Source organism: Haliaeetus albicilla, chromosome 22 (genome assembly GCF_947461875.1).
Source record: "Haliaeetus albicilla chromosome 22, bHalAlb1.1, whole genome shotgun sequence".
Taxonomy (NCBI): domain Eukaryota; kingdom Metazoa; phylum Chordata; class Aves; order Accipitriformes; family Accipitridae; genus Haliaeetus; species Haliaeetus albicilla.
The window spans coordinates 3,047,647-3,063,831 of record NC_091504.1 but is presented as its reverse complement, the minus strand read 5'-3'; positions in this window follow the sequence as shown (position 1 = coordinate 3,063,831).

Below are 16,185 nucleotides of genomic sequence, written 5' to 3'. Positions count from 1 at the left end.
GCCTGTTCCCGAAAAGGCAAACGTCCGGCTCCTTGTCCCACACGGAAGGTGGCAGCCCGGAAAGCTGTTGCTGGTCTTCACCTTCCCCCTGCAGCCTATTCACAGGCACAACAGGTTTGGGGATCTGTGCTTGCCCAGAGAAGGAACATCTCACGGTGCGCATCCTCGGCAGAGCCTGTTCCCGAAAAGGCAAACGTCCGGCTCCTTGTCCCACACGGAAGGTGGCAGCCCGGAAAGCTCTTGCTGGTCTTCACCTTCCCCCTGCAGCCTATTCACAGGCACCACCGCACTGGGAATCTCTGCTTTCCCAAAGACGCAATCTCTCACGGTGCGCATCCTCGGCAGAGCCTGTTCCCGAAAAGGCAAACGTCCGGCTCCTTGTCCCACACGGAAGGTGGCAGCCCGGAAAGCTGTTGCTGGTCTTCACCTTCCCCCTGCAGCCTATTCACAGGCACAACAGGTTTGGGGATCTGTGCTTGCCCAGAGAAGGAACATCTCACGCTGCGCATGCTCGGCAGAGCCTGTTCCCGAAAAGGCAAACGTCCGGCTCCTTGTCCCACACGGAAGGTGGCAGCCCGGAAAGCTGTTGCTGGTCTTCACCTTCCCCCTGCAGCCTATTCACAGGCACAACAGGTTTGGGGATCTGTGCTTGCCCAGAGAAGGAACATCTCACGGTGCGCATCCTCGGCAGAGCCTGTTCCCGAACAGGCAAACGTCCGGCTCCTTGTCCCACACGGAAGGTGGCAGCCCGGAAAGCTCTTGCTGGTCTTCACCTTCCCCCTGCAGCCTAGTCACAGGCACAACAGGTTTGGGGATCTGTGCTTGCCCAGAGAAGGAACATCTCACGGTGCGCATCCTCGGCAGAGCCTGTTCCCGAAAAGGCAAACGTCCGGCTCCTTGTCCCACACGGAAGGTGGCAGCCCTGAAAGCTGTTGCTGGTCTTCACCTTCCCCCTGCAGCCTATTCACAGGCACAACAGGTTTGGGGATCTGTGCTTGCCCAGAGAAGGAACATCTCACGGTGCGCATCCTCGGCAGAGCCTGTTCCCGAAAAGGCAAACGTCCGGCTCCTTGTCCCACACGGAAGGTGGCAGCCCGGAAAGCTGTTGCTGGTCTTCACCTTCCCCCTGCAGCCTATTCACAGGCACAACAGGTTTGGGGATCTGTGCTTGCCCAGAGAAGGAACATCTCACGGTGCGCATCCTCGGCAGAGCCTGTTCCCGAAAAGGCAAACGTCCGGCTCCTTGTCCCACACGGAAGGTGGCAGCCCCGAAAGCTGTTGCTGGTCTTCACCTTCCCCCTGCAGCCTATTCACAGGCACAACAGGTTTGGGGATCTGTGCTTGCCCAGAGAAGGAACATCTCACGGTGCGCATCCTCGGCAGAGCCTGTTCCCGAAAAGGCAAACGTCCGGCTCCTTGTCCCACACGGAAGGTGGCAGCCCGGAAAGCTGTTGCTGGTCTTCACCTTCCCCCTGCAGCCTAGTCACAGGCACAACAGGTTTGGGGATCTGTGCTTGCCCAGAGAAGGAACATCTCACGGTGCGCATCCTCGGCAGAGCCTGTTCCCGAAAAGGCAAACGTCCGGCTCCTTGTCCCACACGGAAGGTGGCAGCCCGGAAAGCTGTTGCTGGTCTTCACCTTCCCCCTGCAGCCTATTCACAGGCACAACAGGTTTGGGGATCTGTGCTTGCCCAGAGAAGGAACATCTCACGGTGCGCATCCTCGGCAGAGCCTGTTCCCGAAAAGGCAAACGTCCGGCTCCTTGTCCCACACGGAAGGTGGCAGCCCGGAAAGCTGTTGCTGGTCTTCACCTTCCCCCTGCAGCCTATTCACAGGCACAACAGGTTTGGGGATCTGTGCTTGCCCAGAGAAGGAACATCTCACGGTGCGCATCCTCGGCAGAGCCTGTTCCCGAAAAGGCAAACGTCCGGCTCCTTGTCCCACACGGAAGGTGGCAGCCCTGAAAGCTGTTGCTGGTCTTCACCTTCCCCCTGCAGCCTATTCACAGGCACAACAGGTTTGGGGATCTGTGCTTGCCCAGAGAAGGAACATCTCACGGTGCGCATCCTCGGCAGAGCCTGTTCCCGAAAAGGCAAACGTCCGGCTCCTTGTCCCACACGGAAGGTGGCAGCCCGGAAAGCTCTTGCTGGTCTTCACCTTCCCCCTGCAGCCTATTCACAGGCACAACAGGTTTGGGGATCTGTGCTTGCCCAGAGAAGGAACATCTCACGGTGCGCATCCTCGGCAGAGCCTGTTCCCAAAAAGGCAAACGTCCGGCTCCTTGTCCCACACGGAAGGTGGCAGCCCGGAAAGCTGTTGCTGGTCTTCACCTTCCCCCTGCAGCCTATTCACAGGCACAACAGGTTTGGGGATCTGTGCTTGCCCAAAGACGCAATCTCTCACGGTGCGCATCCTCGGCAGAGCCTGTTCCCGAAAAGGCAAACGTCCGGCTCCTTGTCCCACACGGAAGGTGGCAGCCCGGAAAGCTGTTGCTGGTCTTCACCTTCCCCCTGCAGCCTATTCACAGGCACAACAGGTTTGGGGATCTGTGCTTGCCCAGAGAAGGAACATCTCACGGTGCGCATCCTCGGCAGAGCCTGTTCCCGAAAAGGCAAACGTCCGGCTCCTTGTCCCACACGGAAGGTGGCAGCCCCGAAAGCTGTTGCTGGTCTTCACCTTCCCCCTGCAGCCTATTCACAGGCACAACAGGTTTGGGGATCTGTGCTTGCCCAGAGAAGGAACATCTCACGGTGCGCATCCTCGGCAGAGCCTGTTCCCGAAAAGGCAAACGTCCGGCTCCTTGTCCCACACGGAAGGTGGCAGCCCGGAAAGCTGTTGCTGGTCTTCACCTTCCCCCTGCGGCCTATTCACAGGCACAACAGGTTTGGGGATCTGTGCTTGCGCAGAGAAGGAACATCTCACGGTGCGCATCCTCGGCAGAGCCTGTTCCCGAAAAGGAAAACGTCCGGCTCCTTGTCCCACACGGAAGGTGGCAGCCCGGAAAGCTGTTGCTGGTCTTCACCTTCCCCCTGCAGCCTATTCACAGGCACAACAGGTTTGGGGATCTGTGCTTGCCCAGAGAAGGAACATCTCACGGTGCGCATCCTCGGCAGAGCCTGTTCCCGAAAAGGCAAACGTCCGGCTCCTTGTCCCACACGGAAGGTGGCAGCCCGGAAAGCTGTTGCTGGTCTTCACCTTCCCCCTGCAGCCTATTCACAGGCACAACAGGTTTGGGGATCTGTGCTTGCCCAGAGAAGGAACATCTCACGGTGCGCATCCTCGGCAGAGCCTGTTCCCGAAAAGGCAAACGTCCGGCTCCTTGTCCCACACGGAAGGTGGCAGCCCGGAAAGCTGTTGCTGGTCTTCACCTTCCCCCTGCAGCCTATTCACAGGCACAACAGGTTTGGGGATCTGTGCTTGCCCAGAGAAGGAACATCTCACGGTGCGCATCCTCGGCAGAGCCTGTTCCCGAAAAGGCAAACGTCCGGCTCCTTGTCCCACACGGAAGGTGGCAGCCCGGAAAGCTCTTGCTGGTCTTCACCTTCCCCCTGCAGCCTATTCACAGGCACAACAGGTTTGGGGATCTGTGCTTGCCCAGAGAAGGAACATCTCACGGTGCGCATCCTCGGCAGAGCCTGGTCCCGAAAAGGCAAACGTCCGGCTCCTTGTCCCACACGGAAGGTGGCAGCCCGGAAAGCTCTTGCTGGTCTTCACCTTCCCCCTGCAGCCTAGTCACAGGCACAACAGGTTTGGGGATCTGTGCTTGCGCAGAGAAGGAACATCTCACGCTGCGCATCCTCGGCAGAGCCTGTTCCCGAAAAGGCAAACGTCCGGCTCCTTGTCCCACACGGAAGGTGGCAGCCCGGAAAGCTGTTGCTGGTCTTCACCTTCCCCCTGCAGCCTATTCACAGGCACAACAGGTTTGGGGATCTGTGCTTGCCCAGAGAAGGAACATCTCACGGTGCGCATCCTCGGCAGAGCCTGTTCCCGAAAAGGCAAACGTCCGGCTCCTTGTCCCACACGGAAGGTGGCAGCCCGGAAAGCTGTTGCTGGTCTTCACCTTCCCCCTGCAGCCTATTCACAGGCACAACAGTTTATGGGATCTGTGCTTGCCCAGAGAAGGAACATCTCACGGTGCGCATTCTCGGCAGAGCCTGTTCCCGAAAAGGCAAACGTCCGGCTCCTTGTCCCACACGGAAGGTGGCAGCCCGGAAAGCTCTTGCTGGTCTTCACCTTCCCCCTGCAGCCTATTCACAGGCACCACCGCACTGGGAATCTCTGCTTTCCCAAATACGCAATCTCTCACGGTGCGCATCCTCGGCAGAGCCTGTTCCCGAAAAGGCAAACGTCCGGCTCCTTGTCCCACACGGAAGGTGGCAGCCCGGAAAGCTCTTGCTGGTCTTCACCTTCCCCCTGCAGCCTATTCACAGGCACAACAGGTTTGGGGATCTGTGCTTGCCCAGAGAAGGAACATCTCACGGTGCGCATCCTCGGCAGAGCCTGTTCCCGAAAAGGCAAACGTCCGGCTCCTTGTCCCACACGGAAGGTGGCAGCCCGGAAAGCTGTTGCTGGTCTTCACCTTCCCCCTGCGGCCTATTCACAGGCACAACAGGTTTGGGGATCTGTGCTTGCCCAGAGAAGGAACATCTCACGGTGCGCATCCTCGGCAGAGCCTGTTCCCGAAAAGGCAAACGTCCGGCTCCTTGTCCCACACGGAAGGTGGCAGCCCGGAAAGCTGTTGCTGGTCTTCACCTTCCCCCTGCAGCCTATTCACAGGCACAACAGGTTTGGGGATCTGTGCTTGCCCAGAGAAGGAACATCTCACGGTGCGCATCCTCGGCAGAGCCTGTTCCCGAAAAGGCAAACGTCCGGCTCCTTGTCCCACACGGAAGGTGGCAGCCCGGAAAGCTGTTGCTGGTCTTCACCTTCCCCCTGCAGCCTATTCACAGGCACAACAGGTTTGGGGATCTGTGCTTGCCCAAAGACGCAATCTCTCACGGTGCGCATCCTCGGCAGAGCCTGTTCCCGAAAAGGCAAACGTCCGGCTCCTTGTCCCACACGGAAGGTGGCAGCCCGGAAAGCTGTTGCTGGTCTTCACCTTCCCCCTGCAGCCTATTCACAGGCACAACAGGTTTGGGGATCTGTGCTTGCCCAGAGAAGGAACATCTCACGGTGCGCATCCTCGGCAGAGCCTGTTCCCGAAAAGGCAAACGTCCGGCTCCTTGTCCCACACGGAAGGTGGCAGCCCGGAAAGCTGTTGCTGGTCTTCACCTTCCCCCTGCAGCCTATTCACAGGCACAACAGGTTTGGGGATCTGTGCTTGCCCAGAGAAGGAACATCTCACGGTGCGCATCCTCGGCAGAGCCTGTTCCCGAAAAGGCAAACGTCCGGCTCCTTGTCCCACACGGAAGGTGGCAGCCCGGAAAGCTGTTGCTGGTCTTCACCTTCCCCCTGCAGCCTAGTCACAGGCACAACAGGTTTGGGGATCTGTGCTTGCCCAGAGAAGGAACATCTCACGGTGCACATCCTCGGCAGAGCCTGTTCCCGAAAAGGCAAACGTCCGGCTCCTTGTCCCACACGGAAGGTGGCAGCCCGGAAAGCTCTTGCTGGTCTTCACCTTCCCCCTGCAGCCTATTCACAGGCACAACAGGTTTGGGGATCTGTGCTTGCCCAGAGAAGGAACATCTCACGGTGCGCATCCTCGGCAGAGCCTGTTCCCGAAAAGGCAAACGTCCGGCTCCTTGTCCCACACGGAATGTGGCAGCCCGGAAAGCTCTTGCTGGTCTTCACCTTCCCCCTGCAGCCTAGTCACAGGCACAACAGGTTTGGGGATCTGTGCTTGCCCAGAGAAGGAACATCTCACGGTGCGCATCCTCGGCAGAGCCTGTTCCCGAAAAGGCAAACGTCCGGCTCCTTGTCCCACACGGAAGGTGGCAGCCCGGAAAGCTGTTGCTGGTCTTCACCTTCCCCCTGCAGCCTATTCACAGGCACAACAGGTTTTGGGATCTGTGCTTGCCCAGAGAAGGAACATCTCACGGTGCGCAGCCTCGGCAGAGCCTGTTCCCGAAAAGGCAAACGTCCGGCTCCTTGTCCCACACGGAAGGTGGCAGCCCGGAAAGCTGTTGCTGGTCTTCACCTTCCCCCTGCAGCCTATTCACAGGCACAACAGGTTTGGGGATCTGTGCTTGCCCAGAGAAGGAACATCTCACGGTGCGCATCCTCGGCAGAGCCTGTTCCCGAAAAGGCAAACGTCCGGCTCCTTGTCCCACACGGAAGGTGGCAGCCCTGAAAGCTGTTGCTGGTCTTCACCTTCCCCCTGCAGCCTATTCACAGGCACAACAGGTTTGGGGATCTGTGCTTGCGCAGAGAAGGAACATCTCACGGTGCGCATCCTCGGCAGAGCCTGTTCCCGAAAAGGCAAACGTCCGGCTCCTTGTCCCACACGGAAGGTGGCAGCCCCGAAAGCTGTTGCTGGTCTTCACCTTCCCCCTGCAGCCTATTCACAGGCACAACAGTTTATGGGATCTGTGCTTGCCCAGAGAAGGAACATCTCACGGTGCGCATTCTCGGCAGAGCCTGTTCCCGAAAACGCAAACGTCCGGCTCCTTGTCCCACACGGAAGGTGGCAGCCCGGAAAGCTGTTGCTGGTCTTCACCTTCCCCCTGCAGCCTATTCACAGGCACAACAGGTTTGGGGATCTCTGCTTGCCCAGAGAAGGAACATCTCACGGTGCGCATGCTCGGCAGAGCCTGTTCCCGAAAAGGCAAACGTCCGGCTCCTTGTCCCACACGGAAGGTGGCAGCCCGGAAAGCTGTTGCTGGTCTTCACCTTCCCCCTGCAGCCTATTCACAGGCACAACAGGTTTTGGGATCTGTGCTTGCCCAGAGAAGGAACATCTCACGGTGCGCATCCTCGGCAGAGCCTGTTCCCGAAAAGGCAAACGTCCGGCTCCTTGTCCCACACGGAAGGTGGCAGCCCTGAAAGCTGTTGCTCGTCTTCACCTTCCCCCTGCAGCCTATTCACAGGCACAACAGGTTTGGGGATCTGTGCTTGCCCAGAGAAGGAACATCTCACGGTGCGCATCCTCGGCAGAGCCTGTTCCCGAAAAGGCAAACGTCCGGCTCCTTGTCCCACACGGAAGGTGGCAGCCCGGAAAGCTGTTGCTGGTCTTCACCTTCCCCCTGCAGCCTATTCACAGGCACAACAGGTTTGGGGATCTGTGCTTGCCCAGAGAAGGAACATCTCACGGTGCGCATTCTCGGCAGAGCCTGTTCCCGAAAAGGCAAACGTCCGGCTCCTTGTCCCACACGGAAGGTGGCAGCCCGGAAAGCTGTTGCTGGTCTTCACCTTCCCCCTGCAGCCTATTCACAGGCACAACAGGTTTGGGGAATCTGTGCTTGCCCAGAGAAGGAACATCTCACGGTGCGCATCCTCGGCAGAGCCTGTTCCCGAAAAGGCAAACGTCCGGCTCCTTGTCCCACACGGAAGGTGGCAGCCCGGAAAGCTGTTGCTGGTCTTCACCTTCCCCCTGCAGCCTATTCACAGGCACAACAGGTTTGGGGATCTGTGCTTGCCCAGAGAAGGAACATCTCACGGTGCGCATCCTCGGCAGAGCCTGTTCCCGAAAAGGCAAACGTCCGGCTCCTTGTCCCACACGGAAGGTGGCAGCCCGGAAAGCTGTTGCTGGTCTTCACCTTCCCCCTGCGGCCTATTCACAGGCACAACAGGTTTGGGGATCTGTGCTTGCGCAGAGAAGGAACATCTCACGGTGCGCATCCTCGGCAGAGCCTGTTCCCGAAAAGGCAAACGTCCGGCTCCTTGTCCCACACGGAAGGTGGCAGCCCGGAAAGCTGTTGCTGGTCTTCACCTTCCCCCTGCAGCCTATTCACAGGCACAACAGGTTTGGGGATCTGTGCTTGCCCAGAGAAGGAACATCTCACGGTGCGCATCCTCGGCAGAGCCTGTTCCCGAAAAGGCAAACGTCCGGCTCCTTGTCCCACACGGAAGGTGGCAGCCCGGAAAGCTGTTGCTGGTCTTCACCTTCCCCCTGCAGCCTATTCACAGGCACAACAGGTTTGGGGATCTGTGCTTGCCCAGAGAAGGAACATCTCACGGTGCGCATCCTCGGCAGAGCCTGTTCCCAAAAAGGCAAACGTCCGGCTCCTTGTCCCACACGGAAGGTGGCAGCCCCGAAAGCTGTTGCTCGTCTTCACCTTCCCCCTGCAGCCTATTCACAGGCACAACAGGTTTGGGGATCTGTGCTTGCCCAGAGAAGGAACATCTCACGGTGCGCATCCTCGGCAGAGCCTGTTCCCGAAAAGGCAAACGTCCGGCTCCTTGTCCCACACGGAAGGTGGCAGCCCGGAAAGCTGTTGCTGGTCTTCACCTTCCCCCTGCAGCCTATTCACAGGCACAACAGGTTTGGGGATCTGTGCTTGCCCAGAGAAGGAACATCTCACGGTGCGCATCCTCGGCAGAGCCTGTTCCCGAAAAGGCAAACGTCCGGCTCCTTGTCCCACACGGAAGGTGGCAGCCCGGAAAGCTGTTGCTGGTCTTCACCTTCCCCCTGCAGCCTAGTCACAGGCACAACAGGTTTGGGGATCTGTGCTTGCGCAGAGAAGGAACATCTCACGCTGCGCATCCTCGGCAGAGCCTGTTCCCGAAAAGGCAAACGTCCGGCTCCTTGTCCCACACGGAAGGTGGCAGCCCGGAAAGCTGTTGCTGGTCTTCACCTTCCCCCTGCAGCCTATTCACAGGCACAACAGGTTTGGGGATCTGTGCTTGCCCAGAGAAGGAACATCTCACGGTGCGCATCCTCGGCAGAGCCTGTTCCCGAAAAGGCAAACGTCCGGCTCCTTGTCCCACACGGAAGGTGGCAGCCCGGAAAGCTGTTGCTGGTCTTCACCTTCCCCCTGCAGCCTATTCACAGGCACAACAGTTTATGGGATCTGTGCTTGCCCAGAGAAGGAACATCTCACGGTGCGCATTCTCGGCAGAGCCTGTTCCCGAAAAGGCAAACGTCCGGCTCCTTGTCCCACACGGAAGGTGGCAGCCCGGAAAGCTGTTGCTGGTCTTCACCTTCCCCCTGCAGCCTATTCACAGGCACCACCGCACTGGGAATCTCTGCTTTCCCAAATACGCAATCTCTCACGGTGCGCATCCTCGGCAGAGCCTGTTCCCGAAAAGGCAAACGTCCGGCTCCTTGTCCCACACGGAAGGTGGCAGCCCGGAAAGCTCTTGCTGGTCTTCACCTTCCCCCTGCAGCCTATTCACAGGCACAACAGGTTTGGGGATCTGTGCTTGCCCAGAGAAGGAACATCTCACGGTGCGCATCCTCGGCAGAGCCTGTTCCCGAAAAGGCAAACGTCCGGCTCCTTGTCCCACACGGAAGGTGGCAGCCCGGAAAGCTGTTGCTGGTCTTCACCTTCCCCCTGCAGCCTATTCACAGGCACAACAGGTTTGGGGATCTGTGCTTGCCCAGAGAAGGAACATCTCACGGTGCGCATCCTCGGCAGAGCCTGTTCCCGAAAAGGCAAACGTCCGGCTCCTTGTCCCACACGGAAGGTGGCAGCCCGGAAAGCTCTTGCTGGTCTTCACCTTCCCCCTGCAGCCTATTCACAGGCACAACAGGTTTGGGGATCTCTGCTTGCCCAGAGAAGGAACATCTCACGGTGCGCATCCTCGGCAGAGCCTGTTCCCGAAAAGGCAAACGTCCGGCTCCTTGTCCCACACGGAAGGTGGCAGCCCGGAAAGCTCTTGCTGGTCTTCACCTTCCCCCTGCAGCCTATTCACAGGCACAACAGGTTTGGGGATCTCTGCTTGCCCAGAGAAGGAACATCTCACGGTGCGCATCCTCGGCAGAGCCTGTTCCCGAAAAGGCAAACGTCCGGCTCCTTGTCCCACACGGAAGGTGGCAGCCCGGAAAGCTGTTGCTGGTCTTCACCTTCCCCCTGCAGCCTATTCACAGGCACAACAGGTTTGGGGATCTGTGCTTGCCCAGAGAAGGAACATCTCACGGTGCGCATCCTCGGCAGAGCCTGTTCCCGAAAAGGCAAACGTCCGGCTCCTTGTCCCACACGGAAGGTGGCAGCCCGGAAAGCTGTTGCTGGTCTTCACCTTCCCCCTGCAGCCTATTCACAGGCACAACAGGTTTGGGGATCTGTGCTTGCCCAGAGAAGGAACATCTCACGGTGCGCATCCTCGGCAGAGCCTGTTCCCGAAAAGGCAAACGTCCGGCTCCTTGTCCCACACGGAAGGTGGCAGCCCGGAAAGCTGTTGCTGGTCTTCACCTTCCCCCTGCAGCCTAGTCACAGGCACAACAGGTTTGGGGATCTGTGCTTGCCCAGAGAAGGAACATCTCACGGTGCACATCCTCGGCAGAGCCTGTTCCCGAAAAGGCAAACGTCCGGCTCCTTGTCCCACACGGAAGGTGGCAGCCCGGAAAGCTCTTGCTGGTCTTCACCTTCCCCCTGCAGCCTATTCACAGGCACAACAGGTTTGGGGATCTGTGCTTGCCCAGAGAAGGAACATCTCACGGTGCGCATCCTCGGCAGAGCCTGTTCCCGAAAAGGCAAACGTCCGGCTCCTTGTCCCACACGGAAGGTGGCAGCCCGGAAAGCTGTTGCTGGTCTTCACCTTCCCCCTGCAGCCTATTCACAGGCACAACAGGTTTGGGGATCTCTGCTTGCCCAGAGAAGGAACATCTCACGGTGCGCAGCCTCGGCAGAGCCTGTTCCCGAAAAGGCAAACGTCCGGCTCCTTGTCCCACACGGAAGGTGGCAGCCCGGAAAGCTGTTGCTGGTCTTCACCTTCCCCCTGCAGCCTATTCACAGGCACAACAGGTTTGGGGATCTGTGCTTGCCCAGAGAAGGAACATCTCACGGTGCGCATGCTCGGCAGAGCCTGTTCCCGAAAAGGCAAACGTCCGGCTCCTTGTCCCACACGGAAGGTGGCAGCCCGGAAAGCTGTTGCTGGTCTTCACCTTCCCCCTGCAGCCTATTCACAGGCACAACAGGTTTTGGGATCTGTGCTTGCCCAGAGAAGGAACATCTCACGGTGCGCATCCTCGGCAGAGCCTGTTCCCGAAAAGGCAAACGTCCGGCTCCTTGTCCCACACGGAAGGTGGCAGCCCGGAAAGCTGTTGCTGGTCTTCACCTTCCCCCTGCAGCCTATTCACAGGCACAACAGGTTTTGGGATCTGTGCTTGCCCAGAGAAGGAACATCTCACGGTGCGCATCCTCGGCAGAGCCTGTTCCCGAAAAGGCAAACGTCCGGCTCCTTGTCCCACACGGAAGGTGGCAGCCCTGAAAGCTGTTGCTCGTCTTCACCTTCCCCCTGCAGCCTATTCACAGGCACAACAGGTTTGGGGATCTGTGCTTGCCCAGAGAAGGAACATCTCACGGTGCGCATCCTCGGCAGAGCCTGTTCCCGAAAAGGCAAACGTCCGGCTCCTTGTCCCACACGGAAGGTGGCAGCCCGGAAAGCTGTTGCTGGTCTTCACCTTCCCCCTGCAGCCTATTCACAGGCACAACAGGTTTGGGGATCTGTGCTTGCCCAGAGAAGGAACATCTCACGGTGCGCATTCTCGGCAGAGCCTGTTCCCGAAAAGGCAAACGTCCGGCTCCTTGTCCCACACGGAAGGTGGCAGCCCGGAAAGCTGTTGCTGGTCTTCACCTTCCCCCTGCAGCCTATTCACAGGCACAACAGGTTTGGGGAATCTGTGCTTGCCCAGAGAAGGAACATCTCACGGTGCGCATCCTCGGCAGAGCCTGTTCCCGAAAAGGCAAACGTCCGGCTCCTTGTCCCACACGGAAGGTGGCAGCCCGGAAAGCTGTTGCTGGTCTTCACCTTCCCCCTGCAGCCTATTCACAGGCACAACAGGTTTGGGGATCTGTGCTTGCCCAGAGAAGGAACATCTCACGGTGCGCATCCTCGGCAGAGCCTGTTCCCGAAAAGGCAAACGTCCGGCTCCTTGTCCCACACGGAAGGTGGCAGCCCGGAAAGCTGTTGCTGGTCTTCACCTTCCCCCTGCGGCCTATTCACAGGCACAACAGGTTTGGGGATCTGTGCTTGCGCAGAGAAGGAACATCTCACGGTGCGCATCCTCGGCAGAGCCTGTTCCCGAAAAGGCAAACGTCCGGCTCCTTGTCCCACACGGAAGGTGGCAGCCCGGAAAGCTGTTGCTGGTCTTCACCTTCCCCCTGCAGCCTATTCACAGGCACAACAGGTTTGGGGATCTGTGCTTGCCCAGAGAAGGAACATCTCACGGTGCGCATCCTCGGCAGAGCCTGTTCCCGAAAAGGCAAACGTCCGGCTCCTTGTCCCACACGGAAGGTGGCAGCCCGGAAAGCTGTTGCTGGTCTTCACCTTCCCCCTGCAGCCTATTCACAGGCACAACAGGTTTGGGGATCTCTGCTTGCCCAGAGAAGGAACATCTCACGGTGCGCAGCCTCGGCAGAGCCTGTTCCCGAAAAGGCAAACGTCCGGCTCCTTGTCCCACACGGAAGGTGGCAGCCCGGAAAGCTGTTGCTCGTCTTCACCTTCCCCCTGCAGCCTATTCACAGGCACAACAGGTTTGGGGATCTGTGCTTGCCCAGAGAAGGAACATCTCACGGTGCGCATCCTCGGCAGAGCCTGTTCCCGAAAAGGCAAACGTCCGGCTCCTTGTCCCACACGGAAGGTGGCAGCCCGGAAAGCTGTTGCTGGTCTTCACCTTCCCCCTGCAGCCTATTCACAGGCACAACAGGTTTGGGGATCTGTGCTTGCCCAGAGAAGGAACATCTCACGGTGCGCATCCTCGGCAGAGCCTGGTCCCGAAAAGGCAAACGTCCGGCTCCTTGTCCCACACGGAAGGTGGCAGCCCGGAAAGCTCTTGCTGGTCTTCACCTTCCCCCTGCAGCCTAGTCACAGGCACAACAGGTTTGGGGATCTGTGCTTGCGCAGAGAAGGAACATCTCACGGTGCGCATCCTCGGCAGAGCCTGTTCCCGAAAAGGCAAACGTCCGGCTCCTTGTCCCACACGGAAGGTGGCAGCCCGGAAAGCTCTTGCTGGTCTTCACCTTCCCCCTGCAGCCTATTCACAGGCACAACAGGTTTGGGGATCTGTGCTTGCCCAGAGAAGGAACATCTCACGGTGCGCATCCTCGGCAGAGCCTGTTCCCGAAAAGGCAAACGTCCGGCTCCTTGTCCCACACGGAAGGTGGCAGCCCGGAAAGCTGTTGCTGGTCTTCACCTTCCCCCTGCAGCCTATTCACAGGCACAACAGTTTATGGGATCTGTGCTTGCCCAGAGAAGGAACATCTCACGGTGCGCATTCTCGGCAGAGCCTGTTCCCGAAAAGGCAAACGTCCGGCTCCTTGTCCCACACGGAAGGTGGCAGCCCGGAAAGCTGTTGCTGGTCTTCACCTTCCCCCTGCAGCCTATTCACAGGCACCACCGCACTGGGAATCTCTGCTTTCCCAAATACGCAATCTCTCACGGTGCGCATCCTCGGCAGAGCCTGTTCCCGAAAAGGCAAACGTCCGGCTCCTTGTCCCACACGGAAGGTGGCAGCCCGGAAAGCTCTTGCTGGTCTTCACCTTCCCCCTGCAGCCTATTCACAGGCACAACAGGTTTGGGGATCTGTGCTTGCCCAGAGAAGGAACATCTCACGGTGCGCATCCTCGGCAGAGCCTGTTCCCGAAAAGGCAAACGTCCGGCTCCTTGTCCCACACGGAAGGTGGCAGCCCGGAAAGCTGTTGCTGGTCTTCACCTTCCCCCTGCGGCCTATTCACAGGCACAACAGGTTTGGGGATCTGTGCTTGCCCAGAGAAGGAACATCTCACGGTGCGCATCCTCGGCAGAGCCTGTTCCCGAAAAGGCAAACGTCCGGCTCCTTGTCCCACACGGAAGGTGGCAGCCCGGAAAGCTGTTGCTGGTCTTCACCTTCCCCCTGCAGCCTATTCACAGGCACAACAGGTTTGGGGATCTCTGCTTGCCCAGAGAAGGAACATCTCACGGTGCGCATCCTCGGCAGAGCCTGTTCCCGAAAAGGCAAACGTCCGGCTCCTTGTCCCACACGGAAGGTGGCAGCCCGGAAAGCTGTTGCTGGTCTTCACCTTCCCCCTGCAGCCTATTCACAGGCACAACAGGTTTGGGGATCTGTGCTTGCCCAGAGAAGGAACATCTCACGGTGCGCATCCTCGGCAGAGCCTGTTCCCGAAAAGGCAAACGTCCGGCTCCTTGTCCCACACGGAAGGTGGCAGCCCGGAAAGCTGTTGCTGGTCTTCACCTTCCCCCTGCAGCCTATTCACAGGCACAACAGGTTTGGGGATCTGTGCTTGCCCAGAGAAGGAACATCTCACGGTGCGCATCCTCGGCAGAGCCTGTTCCCGAAAAGGCAAACGTCCGGCTCCTTGTCCCACACGGAAGGTGGCAGCCCGGAAAGCTGTTGCTGGTCTTCACCTTCCCCCTGCAGCCTATTCACAGGCACAACAGGTTTGGGGATCTGTGCTTGCCCAGAGAAGGAACATCTCACGGTGCGCATCCTCGGCAGAGCCTGTTCCCGAAAAGGCAAACGTCCGGCTCCTTGTCCCACACGGAAGGTGGCAGCCCGGAAAGCTGTTGCTGGTCTTCACCTTCCCCCTGCAGCCTAGTCACAGGCACAACAGGTTTGGGGATCTGTGCTTGCCCAGAGAAGGAACATCTCACGGTGCACATCCTCGGCAGAGCCTGTTCCCGAAAAGGCAAACGTCCGGCTCCTTGTCCCACACGGAAGGTGGCAGCCCGGAAAGCTCTTGCTGGTCTTCACCTTCCCCCTGCAGCCTATTCACAGGCACAAACAGGTTTGGGGATCTGTGCTTGCCCAGAGAAGGAACATCTCACGGTGCGCATCCTCGGCAGAGCCTGTTCCCGAAAAGGCAAACGTCCGGCTCCTTGTCCCACACGGAAGGTGGCAGCCCGGAAAGCTGTTGCTGGTCTTCACCTTCCCCCTGCAGCCTATTCACAGGCACAACAGGTTTGGGGATCTCTGCTTGCCCAGAGAAGGAACATCTCACGGTGCGCAGCCTCGGCAGAGCCTGTTCCCGAAAAGGCAAACGTCCGGCTCCTTGTCCCACACGGAAGGTGGCAGCCCGGAAAGCTGTTGCTGGTCTTCACCTTCCCCCTGCAGCCTATTCACAGGCACAACAGGTTTGGGGATCTGTGCTTGCCCAGAGAAGGAACATCTCACGGTGCGCATGCTCGGCAGAGCCTGTTCCCGAAAAGGCAAACGTCCGGCTCCTTGTCCCACACGGAAGGTGGCAGCCCGGAAAGCTGTTGCTGGTCTTCACCTTCCCCCTGCAGCCTATTCACAGGCACAACAGGTTTTGGGATCTGTGCTTGCCCAGAGAAGGAACATCTCACGGTGCGCATCCTCGGCAGAGCCTGTTCCCGAAAAGGCAAACGTCCGGCTCCTTGTCCCACACGGAAGGTGGCAGCCCTGAAAGCTGTTGCTGGTCTTCACCTTCCCCCTGCAGCCTATTCACAGGCACAACAGGTTTGGGGATCTGTGCTTGCCCAGAGAAGGAACATCTCACGGTGCGCATTCTCGGCAGAGCCTGTTCCCGAAAAGGCAAACGTCCGGCTCCTTGTCCCACACGGAAGGTGGCAGCCCGGAAAGCTGTTGCTGGTCTTCACCTTCCCCCTGCAGCCTATTCACAGGCACAACAGGTTTGGGGATCTGTGCTTGCCCAGAGAAGGAACATCTCACGGTGCGCATTCTCGGCAGAGCCTGTTCCCGAAAAGGCAAACGTCCGGCTCCTTGTCCCACACGGAAGGTGGCAGCCCGGAAAGCTGTTGCTGGTCTTCACCTTCCCCCTGCAGCCTATTCACAGGCACCACCGCACTGGGAATCTCTGCTTTCCCAAATACGCAATCTCTCACGGTGCGCATCCTCGGCAGAGCCTGTTCCCGAAAAGGCAAACGTCCGGCTCCTTGTCCCACACGGAAGGTGGCAGCCCCGAAAGCTGTTGCTGGTCTTCACCTTCCCCCTGCAGCCTATTCACAGGCACAACAGGTTTGGGGATCTGTGCTTGCCCAGAGAAGGAACATCTCACGGTGCGCATCCTCGGCAGAGCCTGTTCCCGAAAAGGCAAACGTCCGGCTCCTTGTCCCACACGGAAGGTGGCAGCCCGGAAAGCTGTTGCTGGTCTTCACCTTCCCCCTGCA